At 43.5% G+C, this 24,757-nt stretch overlaps 1 protein-coding gene across 4 annotated transcripts in view; it reads right to left on the bottom strand.

Moving 5' to 3' along the window:
• Positions 1-24,757, bottom strand: part of C6H10orf71 (chromosome 6 C10orf71 homolog) — a 1,221,395-nt gene that overhangs the window by 835,912 nt on the left and 360,726 nt on the right. Inside the window, exon 3 of one of the 4 annotated variants that reach the window (XM_044296688.1) lies at positions 12,197-12,284. The exons of 2 other annotated variants lie outside the window; for them this stretch is intronic. The gene's annotated coding sequence lies outside the window, so the exon portion shown is untranslated. The remainder of the gene's footprint in view (positions 1-12,196; positions 12,285-24,757) is intronic. One more of the 4 variants, XM_044296690.1, reaches the window with a different exon arrangement.

The raw sequence follows: 24,757 nt of genomic DNA, 5'->3' as shown, positions 1-24,757 counted from the left end.
TTCTCAAATTTCATCCCCATTTGCCAATAACTCTTGTGCAACACCTAAAGGGTTAACAACATATGTAAAATCAGTTTTGAATACTTTGAGGGGTGTAGTTTCTTAGATGGGGTCATTTTTGGGTGGTTTCTATTATGTAAGCCTTGCAAAGCGACTTCAGACCTGAACTGGTCCCAAAAGTTTTTGTAACTTTCTGAAAAATTTCAAGATTTGCTTCTAAACTTCTAAGCCTTATAACAGCCCCAAAAAATAAAATATCATTTCCAAAATAATTCACACATGAAGTAGACATATGGGGAATGTAAATTCATCACAATTTTTTGGGGTATTACTATGTATTACAGAAGTAGAGAAACTGAAACTTTGAAATTTGCTAATTTTTCCAAATGTTTGTTAAATTTGGTATTTTTTGGTGCAAAAAAAAAATTTTTTTGACTTAATTTTACTAGTGTCATGAAGTACAATATGTGTCGAAAAAACAATGTCAGAACGGCCTGGATAAGTCAAAGCGTTTTAAAGTTATCAGCACTTAAAGTGACACTGGTCAGATTTGCAAAAAATGGCCTGGTCCTAAGGTGTAAAAAGGCTGTGTCCTTAAGGGGTTAAAGTTATGGTAGTTATTCTCCACCATTATTAATAGAGGGCTTTATTGCAACATATAACTATTTTAATTTAAATGCAGAGAAACTGGTGAAACATATGTGATGTCATGATATGGGCAGATCATTTGATAAGGGGGGGTGGCAATTTTTATCTTGCCTAGGGCAGCAAAAATCCTTGCACCGGCCCTGGATGTACCGGTACATCATGCGTCCTTAAGTACCAGGACAACATGCCATACCGATACGTCATGTGTCCGGAAGAGGTTAAAAAGGACCTTTCATTACAATAAAAAATCTAAACTAAGTATGCTGACATGGAGAGCGGCGCCTAGGGATCTCCCTGCACTTACTATTAACCCTGGGCGCCACTCCGTTCTCCTGGTATAGGCTCCGGTATCTTCAATTTTTTGGCTCAACTGGGAGGAGCCTGCTCTTGTTCTTCTGGGCGTCTCCTTCTCCCTTCTCCCAGACTGAAATCGAAACATTCAACTCATAGCTTGGGAGAAAAAAAAATTCTCAGGCTATTAGCTGAGCTGTCACCACCAGATCTTTGAAAAGTTCTGATAGACGTTCTTCAGTACTTCCTGCATGATCTTCTTTTGTTTTGCTTTCGTTTTGACATCTCTCCTCCCTCTCCCAGCTGTCATCTACACTATGTGCAGAATTATTAGGCAAATGAGTATTTTGACCACATCATCCTCTTTATGCATGTTGTCTTACTCCAAGCTGTATAGGCTCGAAAGCCTACTACCAATTAAGCATATTAGGTGATGTGCATCTCTGTAATGAGAAGGGGTGTGGTCTAATGACATCAACACCCTATATCAGGTGTGCATAATTATTAGGCAACTTCCTTTCCTTTGGCAAAATGGGTCAAAAGAAGGACTTGACAGGCTCAGAAAAGTCAAAAATAGTGAGATATCTTGCAGAGGGATGCAGCACTCTTAAAATTGCAAAGCTTCTGAAGCGTGATCATCGAACAATCAAGCGTTTCATTCAAAATAGTCAACAGGGTCGCAAGAAGCGTGTGGAAAAACCAAGGCGCAAAATAACTGCCCATGAACTGAGAAAAGTCAAGCGTGCAGCTGCCAAGATGCCACTTGCCACCAGTTTGGCCATATTTCAGAGCTGCAACATCACTGGAGTGCCCAAAAGCACAAGGTGTGCAATACTCAGAGACATGACCAAGGTAAGAAAGGCTGAAAGACGACCACCACTGAACAAGACACACAAGCTGAAACGTCAAGACTGATTTTTCTAAGGTTTTATGGACTGATGAAATGAGAGTGAGTCTGGATGGGCCCGTGGCTGGATTGGTAAAGGGCAGAGAGCTCCAGTCCGACTCAGACGCCAGCAAGGTGGAGGTGGAGTACTGGTTTGGGCTGGTATCATCAAAGATAAGCTTGTGGGGCCTTTTTGGGTTGAGGATGGAGTCAAGCTTAACTCCCAGTCCTACTGCCAGTTTCTGGAAGACACCTTCTTCAAGCAGTGGTACAGGAAGAAGTCTGCAAGGTAAGAAAAACATGATTTTCATGCAGGACAATGCTCCATCACACGCGTCCAAGTACTCCACAACGTGGCTGGCAAGAAAGGGTATAAAAGAAGAAAATCTAATGACATGGCCTCCTTGTTCACCTGATCTGAACCCCATTGAGAACCTGTGGTCCATCATCAAATGTGAGATTTACAAGGAGGGAAAACAGTCCACCTCTCTGAACAGTGTCTGGGAGGCTGTGGTTGCTGCTGCACGCAATGTTGATGGTGAACAGATCAAAACACTGACAGAATCCATGGATGGCAGGCTTTTGAGTGTCCTTGCAAAGAAAGGTGGCTATATTGGTCACTGATTTGTTTTGATTTTGCTTTTGAATGTCAGAAATTTATATTTGTGAATGTTGAGATGTTATATTGGTTTCACTGGTAAAAATAAATAATTGAAATGGGTATATATTTGTTTTTTGTTAAGTTGCCTAATATTTATGTACAGTAATAGTCACCTGCACACACAGATATCCCCCTAAAATAGCTAAAACTAAAAACAAACTAAAAACTACTTCCAAAAATATTCAGCTTTGATATTAATGAGTTTTTTTGGGTTCATTGAGAACATGGTTGTTGTTCAATAATAAAATTAATCCTCAAAAATACAATTTGCCTAATAATTCTGCACTCCCTGTATTAGCAGTGATTGCCTCCCTATATATCTCCTCCCCATACTGCCTCACCTTGCGGTTTATACAAATTCCTGGACTGTGCTGATGCTAGAAGCTGCTACTGCTGCATCCACAAGATAGGTCTGTTCCTTTATTCCTGTGGTCTTGATCCTAGGTGACCCTGACTCCCTTCGTATTTAGTGTAGGGAGCCGGTGGTCGTGTCCCCTCACTATTATAGGGTGTTCAGGTGTCATACAGTCGAGGAACGAGGGTATGCAATTATCTACCATAGAGATTTTTACAGGGCTTACCCTCTTATTCCTTAGTTTTGGATCAAGTCAGTCGGATCTTCATTTGTGTCTTCTAGTTTTCTGCAATACCATCCGTGACATCATAAACCGCCCAAACCGTCTCAAGCATGGATCCGGTTTCACTTTTGACTGAACGCATGCAGGGTCTATTATTGGAGGTAGCAGATCTCCGTAAAACTGTATCTCAGTTTCAGGTGACCAGTTCAGCTTGCGTTCATGGAGTTTATTCTGAGCCTAAAATCTCTGAGAATTTTGTTCGTTTTAGAGAGGCTTGCAAACTTCATTTTCGCCTACTTCCCCAGTCCTCTGGTGAGGAGGAGCAGAGGGTGGGGATCATCATCTCGCTGCTCAGGGATAGCGCTCAGTCATGGGCCTTTTTGCTGCCGGTGGGGGCACGGCCCCTCCGTTCAGTGGATGATTTTTTTTTAGCCCTGGGTCAGATATATGATGATCCGGATCGTATTGCTCTGGCTGAATCTATACTACGTCTTTTATGCCAGGGTAAACAGTCCGCAGATATATACTGTTCAGAATTTCGGAGATGGGCAGCTGATACTGGTTGAAATGATGCTGCACTCCGAAGTCAATTTTGCCATGGTCTTTCAGAGGGATTTAAAGATGCATTTGCCTTTCATGAGAGATCTACCTCCTTGGAGTGTGCCATGTCTCGCGCCGTTCGTATTGACAGGTGTCTTAGAGAGAGAGGAGAGATCACTCCTTCCTGTTATACTCAGTCCAAGGACAGTCAGTGCGCGGAGGTCTCAGTCTCTCTTATTCCCCTCTGAGCAGGAGCCTATGCAGCTAGGTTTGCTTGCCTCTAACAACAGAGGATTCAGCTCTCAGAGAAGGGTTTGTTTCTGTTGTGGAGGTATAAATCATTTGGCAAATGTTTGTCCCTCTAGGAGATTCAGGCAGTTTATTTAGAGTAATAAAGTAACAAAAAGAAAAAAGTCCTCTAAAAACGTTCCATCTGTTACTATTGGCAAGGTTGATGCGGAAATTAAAGGTTTTCCGTTTGCTTGTAGTTCCCGTTTTGTCCTACCTGCCAGGGTGGCGCTAGAGAGCAAGAACATTCTTTGTGAGATTTTTGTACGTAGTAGAGCATCTGTCAATCTAATTGATAGTCAATTTGCTATAACACATGGTTTCCAGGTATGCACTTTGGGAAAGGACATAACTGTTTTTGCTATTGATTCCGCTCCACTTTCTCAAAAATCATTAAAAGGCATAGTTCACAATATCCGTTTGATTGTGAGTGATACTCATGTTGAGGATGTGTCATGTTACCTACTCCTCTAGTATTGGGGCTACCCTGGCTCACTAAACATAACCCCACCATTGATTGGCAAGCGAAGCAAATAAATGGTTGGAGTGACTTTTGCAGAGAGAATTGCCTCTCAACATCTGTTTCAGAGGTTTCTACTAAAACTGTACCTTCTTTTCTCTCTGAATTTTCGGATGTGTTTTCTGAGAGTGGTGTTCAGGAGCTGCCCCCTCACAGGGAGTACGATTGCCCAATTAATCTCATCCCAGGTGCCAAGCTGCCGAAATCTCGTTTATACAATCTCTCCCAACCTGAAAGGGTCGCTATGCGTGCTTATATCTCTGAGAGCCTAAGAAAGGGGCACATACGACCCTCGAAGTCACCTGTTGCCGCTGTTTTTTTCTTTGTTAAGAAAAAAGATGGTTCTTTAAGACCATGTCTGGATTTCAGGGAGCTGAACAGTATCACAATTCGTGACCCTTATCCGCTTCCTCTGATCCCGGACCTGTTTAACCAGATTGTTGGGGCTAAAGTTTTTTCCAAGTTGGATTTAAGAGGGGCATACCACCTGGTCAGGGTCAGAGAAGGAGACGAATGGAAGACGGCCTTCAATACCCCTGAGGGCCATTTTGAGAATATGGTTATGCCTTTTGGTTTGATGAATGCTCCAGCAGTCTTCCAACATTTTGTGAACAGCATTTTTTATCATTTAATGGGGAAATTTGTACTAGTGTATCTAGATGACATTTGGATTTTTTCTCCTGATTTCAAAACTCATCAGGACCACCTACGTCAGGTCTTGCTCATTCTGCGGGAGAATAAATTGTAGGCTAAACTGGAAAAATGTGTGTTTGCAGTTCCAGAAATTCAATTTCTGGGGTTTCTTCTCTCCGCTTCTGGTTTTCGCATGGACCCCGAGAAGGTCCGCTGTGCTTGAGTGGGAGCTTCCTGAGAATCAGAAGGCGCTGATGTGCTTTTTGGGTTTTGCCAATTATTACAGGAAGTTCATTTTGAATTATTCCTCTGTTGTTAAACCACTCACTGATATGACTAGAAAGGGGGGAGATTTTTCCTCCTGGTCGGTAGAGGCGCGTAAGGCCTATTGTGGGATCAAGGAGAGTTTTGCTTCCACTCCTATCTTGGTATAACCTGATGTCTCTCTACTCTTCATAGTTGAGGTTGACGCTTCTGAGGTGGGTGTGGGTGCGGTCTTGTCTCAGGGTACCTCTCCTGCCAAATGGCGACCATGTGCCTTTTTCTAGAAGAAACTCTCCTCCGCAGAGAGAAATTACGATGTGAGAGATAGGGAGTTATTGACCATCAAGTTAGCTTTTGAGGAATGGCGCCATTGGCTAGAGGGAGCCAGACACCCTATTACCGTGTTTACGGACCATAAGAATCTGGCCTACTTGGAGTCAGCCACGCGTCTGAACCCGAGACAGGCCAGATGGTCTTTGTTCTTTTCAAGGTTTAATTTTGTTGTCACGTTCCGCCCTGGGGTTAAGAATGTGAAGGCGGATGCCTTGTCACGTTGTTTTACGGGAGGGGGGAACTTTGAAGACTCGGGTCCCATTTTGGCTGAAGGGGTGGTTGTGTCTGCTCTTTATCTGAATTGGAGGCAGAGGTTCTGGCAGCCCAGGCAGAGGCTCCTGATCTTTGTCCTCCTGGGAGGTTGTTTGTGCCTCTCGCTTTGCGACACAAGGTTTTTAAGGAGCACCACGATACTGTCCTTGCTGGGCACCCGGGAGGTAGAGCCACAGTGGATCTTATTGCTCTGAGATTCTGGTGGACGGCTCTTCGTAAGTCGGTTGAGGGTTTTGTGGCAGCCTGTGAGACCTGCGCTCGTGCCAAAGTCCCTCATTCACGGCGATCGGGTCCTCTCCTTCCGTTACCCATTCCTTCCCGTCCTTGGACACATCTGTCCATGGATTTCATCACGGACCTGCCTCGTTCCTCGGGGAAGACTGTGATTCTGGTGGTGGTGGACCGTTTTAGCAAAATGGCGCATTTTGTTCCTTTTCCTGGCTTGCCCAATGCTAAAACGCTGGCGCAGGCATTTATTGATCACATTGTCAAACTGCATGGTATTCCTTCAGACATAGTTTCTGATAGGCGCACGCAGTTTGTTTCCAGATTCTGGAAGGCCGTCTATTCTCGCTTGGGGGTTCGGTTGTCATTCTCTTCTGCTTTCCATCCGCAGTCGAATGGCCAGACAGAGAGCGTCAATCAGAATCTGGAGACATATCTGCGTCGTTTTGTGGTGGAGAATCAGGAGGATTGGTGTTCTTTTCGTTCCCATGCTGAGTTTGCTTTAAATAACCGTCGTCAGGAGTCCTCTGATAAGTCACCATTTTTTGGTGCATATGGGTTTCATCCGCAGTTTGGGACATTCTCTGGAGAGGAGGCTTCTGGTTTTCCTGATGAGGAGAGATTCACCTCGTCTTTGTCATCTATTTGGCAAAAGATTCAGGATAATCTAAAGAGCATGAGTGAGAGATATAAGCGTGTGGCAGATAAGAGACGTGTGCCTGGTCCGGACCTGAATGTTGGTGATCTGGTATGGTTGTCTACTAAGAATATCAAATTGAAGGTTCCCTCCTGGAAGTTGGGTCCTAAGTTTATTGGGCCTTACAAAATCTTGTCCGTCATCGATTCCGTTGCCTACCATCTTGATCTTCCTCAGACTTTGAAGATCCATAATGTTTTTCTCAAGTTTCTATTAAAACCTTATGTCCAACCCACTGTACCCTCCTCTTTGCCTCCTCCACCGATTGTGGTTGATGGTAATCTTGAATTTCAGGTCTCTAGGATTGTGGACTCTTGTTTTGTCCGCGGTTCTCTTCAGTTCCTCGTTCATTGGGAGGATTATGGTCCTGAGGAGAGGATGTGGGTTCCAGTAGCGGACATTAAGGCCACTCGTCTTCTCAGGGCATTCCAAAGGTCCCATCCTGAGAAGGTGGGCTCTGAGTGTCCGGAGTCCACTCGTAGAGGGAGGGGTAATGTCACCACCAGATCTTTGAGAAGTTCTGATAGACGTTCTTCAGTACTTCCTGCATGATCTTCTTTTGTTTTGCTTTCGTTTTGACATCTCTCCTCCCTCTCCCAGCTGTCATCTATTAGCAGTGAATGCCTCCCTATATATCTCCTCCCCATACTGCCTCACCTTGCGGTTTATACAAATTCCTGGACTGTGCTGATGCTAGAGCTGCTACTGCTGCATCCACAAGATAAGTCTTTTCCTTTATTTCTGTTTTCCTGTGGTCTTGATCCTAGGTGACCCTGACTCCCTCCGTATTTAGTGTAGGGAGACGGTGGTCATGTCTCCTCACTTGTATAGGGTGTTCTGGTGTAATACAGTCGAGGAACAAGGATATGCAATTATCTACCATAGAGATTTTTGCATAGGCTGAGCAGTAAGGGAGAGTGCTAGGGCTGTTACAGGGCTTACCCTCTTGTTTCTTCGTTTTGGATCAAGTCAGTCGGATCTTCATTTGTGTTTTCTAGCTTTCTGCAACACCATGCGTGACATGAGCCCTGCGATTGGCCAGCACTACAGCCTGGGAGAAGGAGAAGCCCAGGAGAACAAGAGCAGGCTCCTCCCAGTTGAGCCGAAAATCAGAAGATACCGGAGCCTATACCGGGAGAACGGAGCAGCACCCAGGCATAATAGTAAGTGCAGGGCGATCCCTGGGCACTGCTCTCCATGTCTGTATACTTAGTTCAGATTTTTTTATCGTAATTAAAGGTCCTCTTTAAGGACTATTGTGTGTGGCAGCAATATATATTTTTAGTGCAACCTGCATTAAATTGCTAACACTTGTTAGAGACCCAAAAGTCATTTTAAGGACTATAGTTGTATCTGGCAGCAATATATATTTTTTGCGCTAAATAGCTTGCAATTGTTTGGCCGCTGCAGACAGCAACATTATCTGCGCTACATCTCCTGTGTAACGTGTGCGCAGCCTAAAAATATCTGTGACATCTAGTGTAATTTTTTCGGTAGACGGTGTCCGCTGCAGACAGTTACATCACTTGCGCTACAACGTTTGCTTATCCGAAATATCAGTGACATTCAGTTATATTTTTTTGCTGCTGGTGGCAGAGACATTACCTGCACAACATCTCCTGTATAACTGACTTAATAGGATGGAAGATCACTTCAGTCAGCTGTCCGACCTGCCATCCAAAATATCCTCACTTCCCCCAAAAAAACACTCTGAAGCCAACCTCTTGGTATAAATGTCCGTAGCAGCCTGTTTATTAAACAAACAAATAAATTCTTCATCAACTTTCTTTTAATGATCACATTCATAAACACATAAATAAAGTGCAATAACACATTGAGAAAAGATCCTATAAGGCAACCCAAGCAAGCTGTGTTCTTCACTCCCCATCTCTACTTGATTTTCCACCTTACCCTTGGCCGCAGTCACTGACCCAAAGGTACCAAATCCTCCAAATTATATCTCCATCCATCCCTGTAGGCATTTTTGCCCAAACAGAAGCCCCGCCATCAGCTTACCGAACCTCATGAGATGCACGCTCCAACGTGTCGTGCACCTCTTAAACATTGTATTGCCTTCCAGGACCCTCCATTAACCGGCCACAGAGGAACACAGGAGACACCTCACCTGTGGACGTCCCGCCACACTCTCAAAGCTGTCTCAAGAACATCCTGTAACCCAGAGGCCCACAAATCCATACCCACATCATTGAGTTGCACACCATCGGCCTTCAGAAATTGAGGCGAAGCAGCCTCCAATTCCCTATGGCGCACCACAAATCCGCCCCGATGCTGGACAAAACGATCCACCTCCTTATTGAGCTTCGCCCGCGCCTTATTAATCTGCTCTACTGACCTCGCAAACTGCCACGACCGTCTAGCAACCACTTCAGACCTAACGACCAACAAATCAGGAAACTCTCCCAACAACTGCAACAGATCCAGTTTGATGTCGCGTATCACATCCCTTGAGCGACAAACACTTAAATCGTTCCCCCCAACATGAAAAACTAAAATGTCGGGAGGCCTATCCAACAAAGCAAAAGCATGAAATTCCGGCAACACTCCACACCACAGAAGCCCCCTAACACCAATCCACCGCACTTGCAACTCCTCCGGCCGTAAACTTCCATTCCCCCGCATGTCGACTCTCAGCGTTCCCCAGTGAACGTACAAATGACCCAGAATCCACACCAAGCACGAAGATGACCCTAAAAAACAAACACAATAAGACTTGGTTCAAACATGACAACAATTAAACCGCCACTACAACATTTGAGGTTGAATATATTCCCGAAAGCAATCCGATTGCCACCAATCGATCCGCTTAATAACCACATCAGTTAGCCGCCATGTGGCCGCCTCAGTCGCCACTCCTATCCTGATAGAATGAGACGCAAACTCCATGGCCGTATAACCAGCAGCCGCTAGACACCGCTTGAACATGGCCACAAACTGAAAACGGGACAATCTTGCACCATTCTGGTGCACCAAAAAGGAACCCGCTACACCCGGCCGTAACAAAACAATTCTTACACACACCGAACAGGGCATAGCACGGACCACACCAATGGACGCAACTAAACACAAACCCCTCTTTCAACTTGATCAGTCTTTGATCTACGCAAAACACAGCGCACACCTTCCTCATCCAAACGAATGTCATCCCACATGTTGTGCATTTTCATAAGTGTACAATGTATCTGATGATACTATATTCAATATGGATGATCATTGCCTTTAACAGCATGTGATCAGCATGAACCTGAAAAAAACAAGATGGGTTCATGGCAAGTTCAATGTGTTAAAAGTGAATATATAGAGAAGACTATACTTTTTATTATTGTTTAGAGGCATGGATTTATCTACACTGGTTTCTCTAAACTTTTCTGTCTGAGGAACAATGGGTGTTTCATGGCTAAACCATGATCTGATAAGAGACATCCATAAAACACATCTGGTGTGGAATAGATATCGTACACCAGATGTGTACACGACGTAACTGCACTTTCTTTGCCCTACCGACGTAGCCGGCCCCTCAGTTTTTTCTAAAGCTAACGGCACGCTGAACCTGGCCGCCACCCACTCCATCGTGCGCAACAACATTGAACAAACCTGCGACCCAGCCGGACCAAGAAAATAGTCCAGATCGTGTAACACAGAGTTCTAACCCGCTTCTTGCTTCACAACCCATTCTAAAAATGAATTGAACGTTTCAAACAAAGAACAAGAAATAGCACAACCCATAGGTAGACAGCAATCAATGTAAAATTGCCCCTCCCATCTAAAACCAAGTAAATGGAAGCTATCCGGATGAATGGGCAACAAACAAAAAGCAGCCTCAATGTCCTTTTTCGCCAACAAAGCCCTATACCCGAAACGACGCTCCCACTGCGCAGCCTCATCAAACGAAGTATACAACATGGAACATAAAACGTCATCAATTCCATCGTTAACGGAACTCCCCGCAGGAAATGAGAGATTGTGAATATAAGCCGAAACTTATTAGGCTCCTTTTTTGGTACCAATCCCAACGGTTTAATCTCCACAGTCCCTTTTTAGGGATCCTCGGGATATAAATCTATAATACTCTATTGGTCTGCAGGACCAAAAAAATCCCTTTAGGGATCCCTATTTAGCAGTTAAAATCATAACTTTATTCATAATTTCTTACTAACATACATCTATTTGAGAACAAACAAAGAAAAATTAATTAAAACTCTCAGTGGTGAGGAGTTGAGAAACAATAGTCAGTAGATCTGGTTGCCTGATTATGCAACCTTTTATAACAATGTATTTGTATCCGGTTCAATACAGTGAATACCTTTTATTATATAGTTAGAGGGCCGTTGTTGTGTGAGACCTCCCCTTTATTGTGTACTCTTGTGAGGTTCACAGTTATGGGCTCAGCACATAAAATGTACACTTGATTTTATTTTATTTGGTTTCAATTATAGTCGTGCTGGGACTCATATATTGTTGCCATTCCCCTCTTTGGACACTTTGTAATGTCACACTATTGCAGTAATTCGGAGTGGCTACAATTTGCCTCTATTTATTTCATAGAGGTCAGTGTAGGCACATCTCTCTGTACAAATACCGCTGAGCTAATCATGTGCCTGCAGTAACACTGCTTGGCACTAGAGGTGGGTGTAGGACAATCACATCAGTTTCTATCTCCCTTCATCTAACTATTATCCATGTATTGTACCTGCAAATTGGTTCACAGATTTCTACCTTCAAAGGAAACAATAAATACAACTTGGTTAAAATCTAGTATCATTGGCTCCTTCCCATGTGGTAACTGCACTTTCTGCAAGTACTTACCGAGAGTAAAAAAATTTAAAAACCCCACAGATGGACGTGAATACGCAAAAAGAGAATATTTTAATTGCCGTAGCAGCGGAATTATCTATATTGCATCCTGTAATTGCCTGAAACTATATGTGGGTAAAACCACACAGGAATTAAGACGAAGGATATCTGGGCATATCAGTGCAATAAATACAGGAAAAGACACGTCTCTCTATAGGCATATTACGTATGCCCATGGGGGAAACATCGAAGTCCTCAAATTTTGGGGGTTGACGAAAAAGACTCTGGGACCTAGGAGTGGAAATCTGGACATAAAACTTCTACAGGAGGAAGCCAGATGGATACAAAGGCTACAATCCTTAAGTCCAGGAGGACTAAATGAAGGCTTTTCATATACAGCCTTCATTTAAATAGATAGCACATAAAATAGCGTATTGAAAAATGTAATAATAAAAAAAGAACAACATGTAAGAGAGTAAATAGAGAATGTTGACCCCCCCCCCTCTTAAAAATCTCCGAGAAATGACCCACCCAATTCAAAAATTACCTTTAGAAAATAATTGTTACCTAATCCTGATAATAATTATGGCTCCATCTCCTAGAATCTCGTCGTAGTCAATCCTAAAATGATCTACCTAAAATAGGATAGAAATCAGATATCAAATTATTAACATAAACAATTTAAAATATAATAAAATCTGAGTGAAATTAATAAATAGAATAATAAAATGTGTCCTTTTAACATATTAGATATATAAATTTGTCTTGATGGCTCTTTAGGCTGGTAGAATTCCCTAGGAGACATGGGATACACATTTAGAATATTTCTATACATAGTGAGAATGATCCCCAATAAGTCTATATAGGACCTACCATGAAAAGATAGATCATATAGCAAGAATTATCTAGACTAAATTAAAGTGCATTCATATATATATAAATAAAATATGATATTAACAATAAAAATATAAAATGTATCTAATTATTAAAATTAAGAAATATGGAAGGACTGTGCATGTGACGATTTTTAAACCACGGAATAGTTTGTCCGTCTAGTTAAATTAATAAGGTAGATCAATAGGGCTCTAGGTATAAAATCTAGCTAAATTAATAAGATAGATCATTAGGGTTTTAGGTATAAAATTTATATTTATATTAATTTAAGCTTCAGCCATCATCTATATTATAGTTTAAAACATCAACTAAAGGTATTGTTCGTTTTAAACCAGCCCATAAATGCTAAAGAGATAAGTGAATTACCCTGTGATCTCCTGATAATCCACTAATATGACAGCTCTCTCATGTAAACATCATCTGACGTCATTAAAATGAGACCATACGTCACCGATTTGCGACGACGCAGGAGAGGCGCAGAGCATATACGTGAAAAGGTCACCTGTAGTTTCGTGAACGCACGCAGGATCTGGACTGGTTAAGCGACCTAGAGGGGCGGGACTTTTGGAGAGTACAAAGGGAGGTCCATTTGAGCGCGCGCACACGTATACCCCGCATCCCCTGACGAAGCCGCAACTGCGGCGAAACATGTCGGGAGGGGTGTTTGTGATGCGAACCTACTTTTAGGCAGTGTGTGAGTTTAGTGAGAGGAGTACTGGCCATACAATACATGGATAATAGTTAGATGAAGGGAGATAGAAACTGATGTGATTGTCCTACACCCACCTCTAGTGCCAAGCAGTGTTACTGCAGGCACATGATTAGCTCAGCGGTATTTGTACAGAGAGATGTGCCTACACTGACCTCTATGAAATAAATAGAGGCAACATTGTAGCCACTCCGAATTACTGCAATAGTGTGACATTACAAAGTGTCCAAAGAGGGGAATGGCAACAATATATGAGTCCCAGCACGACTATTATTGAAACCAAATAAAATAAAATAAAGTGTACATTTTACGTGCTGAGCCCATAACTGTGAACCTCACAAGAGTACACAATAAAGGGGAGGTCTCACACAACAACGGCCCTCTAACTATATAATAAAAGGTATTCACTGTATTGAGCCGGATACAAATACATTGTTATAAAAGGTTGCAAAATCAGGCAACCAGATCTACTGACTATTGTTTCTCAACTCCTCACCACTGAGAGTTTTAATTAATTTTTATTTGTTTGTTCTCAAATAGATGTATGTTAGTAAGAAATTATGAATAAAGTTATGATTTTAACTGCTAAATAGGGATCCCTAAAGGGATTTTTTTGGTCCTGCAGACCAATAGAGTATTATACAATCCCAACGGTGACACCCACAAACCCTGCAATGGACACTCCGCAAACGGACCCTCTATTCTCCCCACTCCCACTTCCTTAGATATCCTAAGATACCCGACAGCAATTCCTGCTCCAAACTCTCAGGCCCGGCCCTACCTAACTGACCCCCTGCAACACCCAACCCCCCACACCCCAGAGTCTGACACTAAGATCTCTCACCTGGATGACCCTGGGGTATCCTCCCAGTCGCCGCACGCCTCTCTGGGACACTTCCTGGCATCAAACTGACCGAAGATATAGAAGAAGATGGACCGACGCCAGCCATGACCTCAGACCTGCCGTCCGCTTCACATTTTTCCACGGTGAGTTCTCCTTCTTCCAAAATGGAAACCAACCGAAGACCACTACCGCCGTCCGGCTGGCAGGGTCGCGGATCCGAAGACACATCGCTCCTTGGCCCACCAGATGATGTCCGCCGTCCTGCAACTTCGCTCATCTCCAACTCATTTTCGCCAGCTTGTAGCCCACCGGCCTGGTAGCCAATAGCCGCATCACGAACCCTTACAACTGAGTCACCTGACAGCAGCACTGGGGGCGGGGCCACACTGTAACCCCCAGCCAGCACTCTACTTCTTGTCCTCTGCGCTGTAGTACCCAGCCTCGCCACCGATGTCGCTGTAACCCCTGAGCTCTCCTCCAACTGCAAACTAAAAGAACGCTGCCGGCCTATAGGATCAGGCCGCACAGCCACCCGCTCCGTCACAGCCACTGTCGCAAAAGAGCCCTCACCACCAGATAATGAGGCCACATCCCCCGACATCCTCTCCACTGATCCACTGCCCGATGCAGGTCCAGGTAAGTCACAAGGGTTGGAGCGCTGCCCGCCGGAGACATCAGAACATAAGCACTCCGCACCACCAGGCGACCCCCCCTCCTGGACAGGGACGAACGGCAGGAACTAACCTGGCCCTCTCCCGCAGGCCCACGACACGGAGCCGTATTCCTACCGCTACGCCGGCTATCCGTATCTGAATAAGCCCCAGCCTGCTGCAGTGGAGGTCCTTAACACCTTAAGGACTTAGGGCGTACCGGTACGCCCTATTTCCCGAGTCCTTAAGGACTCAGGGCGTACCGGTACGTCCTAAGTTTAAATAGCGATTGTGGCGCCCCGGGGTTAATCCGAACAGGATGCCAGTTGAAATCATTCAGCCGGCATCCTGTCACAACGCCAGGGGCGGTCATGTGACCCCCCATATCGGCAATTGCCGCAAACCGCAGGTCAATTCAGACCTGCGGTTTGCTGCGCTTTCTGCAGTTTCTGATCCCCGCGGTGCGATCCCCGCCCGCCTCCTCTTGAAAATTCGTTGGTGGCCAGTGGTTATACCAGTGTCAGCACATTGCTGACACTCTGGTATAAATGGCTGACATCTGTGCAGATGTCAGCCGTTTAACCCTTTCCATACCGCGGTCCATACGGTTAACTGTCAGGGTCAGGGAGCTCCCTCCCTCTCCCATCGGGGGGCTGCTGTGCCTTTGCAGCCCCCAGACAGGATGGGGTCACAGAGGTAGGAAGCCCCTTTCCTTACCCTTCCCCGTCTGTGAAGTTGTGGCCACAACTGAGCAGACGGGGAAGGTTCTCATGGCAACAGGACGCCTTCTCAGGCATCCTGCTGTCCATGGTGCTGAACAGATCTATGCTAAAGGCATAGATCTGTTCAGACAAAGTGTAAGTAAAATACAGTACAATACACTATATAGTGTACTGTACTGTATTATACAGACAACAAACCCACTGGATCTTCAAGAACCAAGTGGGTCTGGGTCAAATTTTATTTTTTTTTAAAGTGAAAAAAGTTAAGATTAAAAAAACACATTTATCACTGAATAAAAAAAATAAAAAAAAATAAACTACACATATTAGGTATCGTCACGTCCGTAACGACTTGATCTATAAAACGGCCATGTTACTTTCCCCATACGGTGAACGCCATAAAAATATAAAAATTAAAACTATGAGAAAATTGAAATTTTGCCCACCTTACTTCCCAAAAAAAGTAATAAAAGTGATCAAACAAGTCACATGTACGCCAAAATAGTACCAATTAAACCGTCATCTCATCCTTCAAAAATCATACCCTGCCCAAGATAATTGCCCAAAAACTGAAAAAACTATGGCTCTTAGACTATGGAAACACTAAAACATTATTTTTTTGTTTCAAAAATGAAATCATTGTGTAAAACTTACATAAATAAAAATAAAGTATACATATTAGGCACGCCGCATCTGTATCGACCGGCTCTATAAAAATATCACTTGACCTAACCCCTCAGGTGACCACCTTAAAAAAATTAAAATAAAAACGGTGTAAAAAAAGCCATTTTTTGTCATCTTATGTCAAGCGATCAAAAAGCCATATGCACCCCAAAATAGTGCCAGTCAAACCGTCACCTCATCCCGCAAAAAATTAGACCCTACTTATGATAATCGCCCAAAAACTGAAAAAACTTTGGCTCTTAGACTATGGAGACACTAAAACATTTTTTTGGTTTTAAAAATGAAGTCATTGTATAAAACTTACATAAATAAAAAAAATTGTATACATATTAGGTATCGCCGCGTCCATGACAACCTGTTCTATAAAATTACTAAATGATATAACCTGTCAGATGAATGTTGTAAACAACAAAAAAAGTGCCAAAAAAGCTATTTCTTGTTACCGTGCCGCACAAAAAGTGTAATATAGAGCAACCAAAAATCATATGTACCCTAAACTAGTACCAACAATACTGCCACCCTATCCCGTAGTTTCTAAAATGGCGTAAAAAAAAAACAAAACAGTCCAGCAAAATCTGCCTTCCAAAAACCATATGCCATTCCTTTCCTTCTGCGCCCTGCCGTGTGCCTTCTGCGCCCTGCCGTGTGCCCGTACAGCAATTTACGACCACATATGGGGTGTTTCTGTAAACTACAGAATCAGGGCCATAAATAATGAGTTTTGTTTGGCTGTTAACCCTTGCTTTGTAACTGGAAAAATAATATTAAAATGGAAAATCTGCCCAAAAAGTTAAATTTTGAAATTGTATCTCTATTTTCCATTAAATCTTGTGCAACACCTAAACGGTTAACAAAGTTTGTAAAATCAATTTTGAATACCTTGAGGGGTGTAGTTTCTTAGATTGGGTCACTTTTATGGAGTTTCTACTCTAGGGGTGCATCAGGGGGGCTTCAAATCGGACATGGTGTCAAAAAAACAGTCCAGCAAAATCTGGCTTTCAAAAACCATACGGCGCACCTTTCCCTCTACGCCCTACTGTGTGCCCGTATAGTAGTTTACAGCCACATATGGGATGTTTCTGTAAACGGCAGAGTCAGGGTAATAAAAATACAGTCTTGTTTGGCTGTTAATCCTTGCTTTGTTAGTGGAAAAAATGGGTTAAAATGGAAAATTAGGCAAAAAAATAAAATTATCAAATTTCATCCCCATTTGCCAATAACTCTTCTGCAACACCTAAAGGGTTAACGAAGTTTGTAAAATCAGTTTTAAATACCTTGAGGGGTGTAGTTTAAAGAATGGGGTCATTTTTGGGGGCGGCTTCTATTATGTAAGCCTCGCAAAGTGACTTCAGACCTGTAGTGGTCCCTAAAAATTGTTTTTTTTTACATTTCTGAAAAATTTCAAGATTTGCTTCTAAACTTCTAAGCCTTGTAACATCCCCAAAAAATAAAATATCATTCCCAAAATAATTCAAACATGAAGTAGACATATGGGGAATGTTAAGTCATCACAATTTTTGGGGGTATTACTATGTATTACAGAAGTAGAGAAACTGAAACTTTGAAATTTGCTAATTTTTCCAAATTTTTGGTAAATTAGGTATTTTATTATGCAAAAAAAAAAATTACTTTATTTTACGAGTGTCATGAAGTACAATATGTGACGAAAAAACAATCTCAGAATAGCCTGGATAAGTGTTTTAAAGTTATCAGCACTTAAAGTGACACTGGTCAGATTTGCAATAAGTCCTTAAGGTGAAATAGGGCTGAGTCCTTAAGGGGTTAAGGGAGCTCCGCAATCGTCGTTGCCACCCTTCTACAGCAACCAAAGGCACAGCGGGCTCCTCCAAAGCTGCCTGTAAGCTCCTCTGGAGCCACTCAGAACCATGCTGTTCTGCCACAGCCCTGACCGCAACCAGTAAATTATCAAGAGAAGCCATAGCTAACACACTGCCCAAAACTACCCTAACTCACGCAATCCCCCGGACACTGCTGCAGATCCCACCCCCAACTTAGATAATATACCCCCGCCAATTTGCAAACCCCACCCTCTTCCTTAACCCTGCAGACACCTAACCTGAAAACACCTACTAACCCTTTCCTGCCTGAATACTTCCCCCTAAGTCAAGTTCCACTTCGCTATTGTCTGCACCCCGCTCCGTTGCTCAACATTTGCCCATTCTAAATATCAGAGACATTAATTCAGTGTAATTTTTTATTAGCTGCTGGTGACAGCGACATTGCTTGCGCTATACCTCCTGTATAACGTTTGTGCATCCTAAATATCAGTGACATTCATTCAGTATAATTTTTTTAGGCGATGGTGACAGTGACATTACTTGCGCTTTAACTCCTGCTTAACGTTTGCGCATCCTAAAAATATCAGTGACATTCTGTGTACTTTATTTGCGCATACTGCGCTACTGTACGCGTGACATACTTGCAAGCATATATACCATTCAATATGCGCAAGGCAAGCAGTAAGGGATGGGGAAGTGGCAAGCCCAACCGTGCTGCTGATGGTAAGGGATAGGAAAGTGGCAAGCCGAGCGAGGACAGCAGTACAGAGGGGGAGGGATATGCAGAACCGCAACAGGCTGGAAGAAGCAGTGGAGAAGGCGGGCCACACCAAACAGGCCCTCAACTGTTCCCCGGAGCATCCCCATATGGCAATCTCCGTTGCCATGGGGTAGGTGTTCCGCAGTCTGGTGCTTTTTTAAGGAAAGTGCAGACGATAAAAGAATTGTCATTGGCAACCTGTGCCGTACCAAAATGAGCAGGGGTGTGAACACTAGCAACCTCACCACTACCAGCATGAGCCGCCACATGGCATCAAAGCACCCTAATAGGTGGGACGAACACCTGGGTCTACAACCAGTGTCTGCGGGTCACAACTCTACCTCCTATTCCCCTGTGTTACGTGCTGGCCAAGACACAGGCCCGGATGCCTCCCGCCATGCACCTGGAACTTCACAAGCACCATCAGCTAGCACATCTACTTTTGTGTCCCAGCGCAGTGTACAGATGTTTATACCCCAGGCCTTTGAACGAAAGCACAAATACTCAGCCACCCACCAACAGACCATAGCACTAAATGTGCACCTTTCCAAATTGATGGCCCTGGAAATGTTGCCATTTAGGCTTGTGGATACTGAGGCTTTCCGCAGTCTGATGGCCGCGGCTGTCCCACGGTACTCTGTCCCCAGCCGCCAATATTTTTCACGGTGTGAAGTCCCAGCCTTACACCAGCATGTGTCCCATAACATCACCCGTGCCCTGACTAACACAGTTATTGAGAAGATCCACTTAACGACTGACACACGGACAAGTGCTTTTGGCCAGGATGCTACATTTCCTTGATGGCACTCTGGGTGAACATTGTGGAGGCTGGGAGCGAGTCGTACCCTGGGATGGCACAGGTGCTACCGACACCAAGGATTGCGGGCCCTACTTCCATCAGGGTTTCCGCCACCACCTCCTCCGCCTCCTCCTCCACTTCCACCTCTGAATTATCATCTTCCAGCACCAGTCAGACATCAGTCAGCAGATGGAAACAGTGTAGCACTGCAGTGGGGAAGCTACAACAGGCCGTGCTGAAGCTGATCTGCTTAGGTGACAAACGGCACACCGCCACAGAGCTGTGGCAGGGGATAAGGGACCAGACTAAGCTGTGGCTCTCGCCACTCAACCTACAACCAGGCATGGTTGTGTCTGATAATGGCCAGAACTTAGTGGCGGCTTTGGAGCTCGGCAAGCTCACACACATACCATGCCTAGCCCACGTGTTCAACCTAGTGGTTCAGCGGTTTCTCAAAACCTACCCCAATTTGCCTGAGCTACTGGTGAAGGTGCACCGCTTGTGTGCCCATTTCTGCAAGTCATCGACAGTAGAGCACCCGAGCATCCCGAGGTGTTCGACTCGAGCACCCGAGCACTTTGATGCTCGACCAACACTAGTGGCAAGCGGTTATGCGCTAGGGACAGTGTTGGTGAAAATGATTAATAGAAGAATATTGGAGAAGGTAGAGTGCAGGGAGAGTGAAGGGAGACGTATTCTGTGTCAGTTCTATTTATTTATTCCTACATTTACTTATTTGTACACCAGCCCTAAATGTAATTCAATACCAATAAGATGGGAGCTTTTATTATTCCAGTGCCAGTGTGCCAACCAATACCACCCAGTCTGCACCCTTTAGGGGGGTCAGGTCTTAATGATGACCATCCTCATCTTTTGTTTGCTTTACTTTTTCCAAATCATCCTTCAAATTCTCCCTGTCCTAAAAAAAGTCAGCAAGATTCATAGAGAGAGAAGGAGCTGGATGTTCCTGAGTACATATTCTCATCGATATTAGATGATGTGGAAAAGGAGGAAAAGTCAGAAGAAGGGATCCCACCTGTAAGGCAAGTGAGTGCTGGGGTTAGAGAAGTGGGTATACCAGAAATGATTAATATTCTGTGTTTACTGTCAAATAACCTGCAGGAGATTGCAGGCCAGAACAGCAATAATATACATATTGTCCCCCCAAACCTAGCCATCCAAACCCCATACCAGAAATAGCTCCTGTTTAAAGGTGCTGATTGGCAATTAACAATGAAAAAGGTCTATACATTGCAGCCCTTATCTGAAAGGCATATGTGGGCTAATTGGCTGCGCAGTTTTTCACTGCAGCATGGTCGCAAACCGCCCACAGCACGGCTGCTCCATGTGGCTGTACCCTAAGGTAGAGTGGCCTGGGTATACCTGATTTATAGCGAATCGTGACAAATGAATTCACAAATCAACAAGTCAAATTTCTTGGCTAACTGCGGAAAAGCTGCCAAATCAAATTTTTCTAAACTTTGCTCATCTCTAGTTTTCATCTCCAAGGGTACACATAGCACAGGCTGAGAATGCTGGCGTTAGGGCATATTAAAGTATGCTCGAGCAAGCAATTGTAATGTACAGATAAGAGCCTCTGTATGATCCCTTGTTGTTAGTATAAAACTGCCTCCTCCTTTTGTCAGCACTTCATCATAATGCAGGGATCTATTCTCAGTCATAAATATTGAAATAAAGATATTTTTCTTTGGTTATACATAGAGATGAGCCAATTTTTTAAAAATGTGATTCGGACACTGCCGAATTTCCCAAAAACATTTGATCCGAATCAACAGCTATTTCCCGGCTACAAAGAGCCTATATTTTGGTGTAGAACACATTGCATTGCAGAAACATGCATAGGGAGTCAGCTGTGGAAGTGAAACAGTATTGTGAGTCATTATGATATGCAGAGGACAGGCGTCACTCTTAGAATCACTTGACACTTCAATTATTTTGTCAGTTACAGGGCCAAAACTGACCAAATAACTTAAGTGTTAGTACCAGGTATAAAGAACCATGCAGTGGCCCAAGATTCTCCATTTACGTTGTCGTCAGCTGATTCCACATAGATTTCTACAGAACCTGTTCTGTGATATGCTGGTACAAGTAGTGCCCCCCTGATAGTGTGCAGAGGGTGTCAGCAGTAATTTTTTTGTTGACGTCACTGTGTACAGAAATTACACATTATTGGAAAGTTTGCATAGCTTCTGTGTTTTGTCCCCACTCCTGCTTTTGGCTTCCAGTTCATGAGCATTTTCTGCTGCAAAATAGGGACTGTATGATTCAAGCCTTACAGATGCTCCAAAGACAGGATCTGTTGTGTTTCACATTTTTCCATCCTTCTGACAGTTCAGAAGAAGGGTAAAATAAATAGTGATGTCAACAAGGTCAAACAGAGACAATAGTGGCCTCATCATAGAGTGGAGAGGGTGGCAACTGCATGAGGAGTCAACACAGTAGTTCAGTTACATCATTGGGAGGGTGACAACCGTATGAGGAGTCAACATAGTGGCCCAGTTACAAAGTAGTGAGGTGGCAACTGCATGAGGAGTCAACACAGTGGCCCAGTTACAGAGAGGTGAGGTGGCAACCGCATGAGGAGTCAACACAAGTGGACCAGGGACAGAGTGGTAAGGGTTGGAATTGCATGAGAAATCGAAAGAGGAATCAACACAGTGGCCCAGTCACAGAGTGGGCCATACTGACGTCCTCCGATGGCTTGATGAAAAATTCCCATGGTATTTTCCCCCCACCACTCCGTGCTGACTGTCTGCTACAGAGGAAGCAGCGGATCCCTCCTTCTCACCTGTCTGTCAGACATACTGTACTGTAACATTAACTTCAAGGGTAAAAGAGCAACAGTGTCATGCCGCAATTTTGCAGCAACTCTGCAACTACTGATTGATGTATCGAATTAAGTGTGAAAGAATTTGAACACCCTAAAATGTGTAGTATCAAACCAGGTTTGGGTCAGAAACACAGAACAGGTGCAGATCTTTCCACTACACTTTATCTCTGAGTAGGCTTCACTACTGGTTTTGGGTCACAAAAAATAATGGAAATAAGTGACCAAATAACTGAAGTGTGAACTCACCCTAAAGTGTGTAGTATCAGGTCTCTATTTCACACCAACTCCTGAACTGCTAATTGACGCATCAAATTAAGTGTAAAAGAATTTGACCACTCTAAAAGTATATAGAGAAGTGTTCTGCTTCGGCTAACGGCGGCCTTGGCAGCTAACCCTTTTTGAGTTATCTGTTCTCGGGTTTTATGGTGTGATCACCTTTAGATTTTTTTTTTAAAGCCCGAGGAGCGTGCTTTCTTCACCTTTGCATGCAGAATGCCAGACCGCACTTTCATCCCAGAAGCAAAGATGGATAGAAATACTTAGATATAAACTAAATACACCCCAAAACTGATTGTATCAGACCACACTTTCGCTACAAAATCAAGGATGAATGGAAGTACTTATATACAGGGTTGAGCAAACCTGAACTGTTAGGTTCGGGTTCATACCGAACTTTAGGATTTTTGGACCCCGGACATGAACTTTTCAGTAAAAGTTCGGGTTCGGTGTTCGGCGAGTAAATGGCACTTTTTAATAGGCTGCAGAGAAGCCAATCAACAAGCGTTTAACTTGTGTGCCCTTAGAATCCCTCACAGCCATGCCTACTAATGACATGGCTGTGATTGGCAAGTGCAGCATGTGACCCAGTATATAAGCTAGAGTCACGTAGTGCTGCACGTCACTCTGCTCTTATTAGTGTAGGGATAGGATGCTGCTGCTGTGAGGGAGAGAAGAGGAAAGAATCAGTTATCAGAAGTGCTTGTTAACTCAGCGATCTACAGCGATTTTGTTTTGTGGATGCTGTGCACAATTTTTTTTACCCTGCTCTGAGCCCAGTGACACAGAAAAATAACTTTTATCTGTCTGTTAGTTAGGTGGGCATTTTATGAAAGTTCAGTGCACCAGCAACGCATATTTGCATTTGTGACATTGAAATACAAGCTTGAAATACTGCAATTATATTCTGGGGGAAAAAAAAAACACCCATTTTTTGCAAGGCCCTACATCTGGGACCTTTGCTGCATTTGTCACAGTGAACTACACGCTTGAAATACTGCAATTCTATTCTGGTATTTAAAAAAAACACCCATTTTTTGCAATACCCTACATCTGGGGCCTTTGCTGCATTTTTCACAGTGAAATACAAGTGTTAGATACTGCTGTTATATTCTGGCATTTAAAAAACACCCATTTCGGGCAAGATAATACATTTGCGGCCTTTGCTGCATTTCTGACAGTCCAATACAAGCGATAAGGAGAAAATTGCCACTTCAATGGATTGCTGAATGGTTCTTTTATTGGTCACTCATGAATACAGTGACGCGAGTTTAGGTACGAACATGTGCCTTTGTCAAATAATGAGTGTACAGCTGATTACAAAGAAACAAATGAACAGGGATTTAAATAGCCCGCCCTGAGTCACATGACCTAAGCGTCAGGGAAAACAGTGATTAATAACAAAACAAGTGAAAAAAACATATTCACAGTTACTATAAGAATTCTGTGGTTCTTTTTAGAAGTCGAGTTGTAGAAGCTTTTCAGTTGCACTCTGAAAAGGCAAACATATATGATAAGACAAAAAAAGATATCTAATTATCCTGAAAAATTATATACATAAAAAAAAAAAAAAAAAAGCTTGTCACAGTTTAACACCTTGGGTGTCAATGTCTGCAGACGGTGAATTCAATATGCCTCTCGTTTGAGTAGCATTTTAGCTCTATTTCCATTTGAGTAGCAATATAACCTCTTTAATTATTTGGAAACGGAGTTGTGAGACATTATGTCCCAATTGGTTAAAATGGTATGGGATAGGTAACAATACATTTTTGTTACGTATAGTAGACGTATGCTTACCAAAGCGGTCCTTTATACGCATGGCGACAAACCGTGTATATCGATGGCAGGACAAAATAGGTACCGCAATTCAGAATACCAGATGCCCTGGCCGCAGGGCAGGAAATATGTCATCAGGTTCTAGGAGCGATTTTACCACTGGCCAGCAGACCTCAGTTGTTCAAGAAGGCCAATACAAGGAGGGCAGGCCACCGATATCATCGGGGAGGCAGACGCTCCACGACTTAGCCGCTCTCAGGTACATCTGACTCGCTTGTTTTAAATCTGTCATCCAAAAATCTGAGCCCGGCACAAATGCAAGTATTGTAGAAGGGACTGTCCTT

This window comes from Bufo gargarizans, chromosome 6 (assembly GCF_014858855.1).
Source record: "Bufo gargarizans isolate SCDJY-AF-19 chromosome 6, ASM1485885v1, whole genome shotgun sequence".
Taxonomy (NCBI): Eukaryota; Metazoa; Chordata; class Amphibia; order Anura; family Bufonidae; genus Bufo; species Bufo gargarizans.
This window is presented reverse-complemented; position numbering and strand designations above follow the sequence as displayed.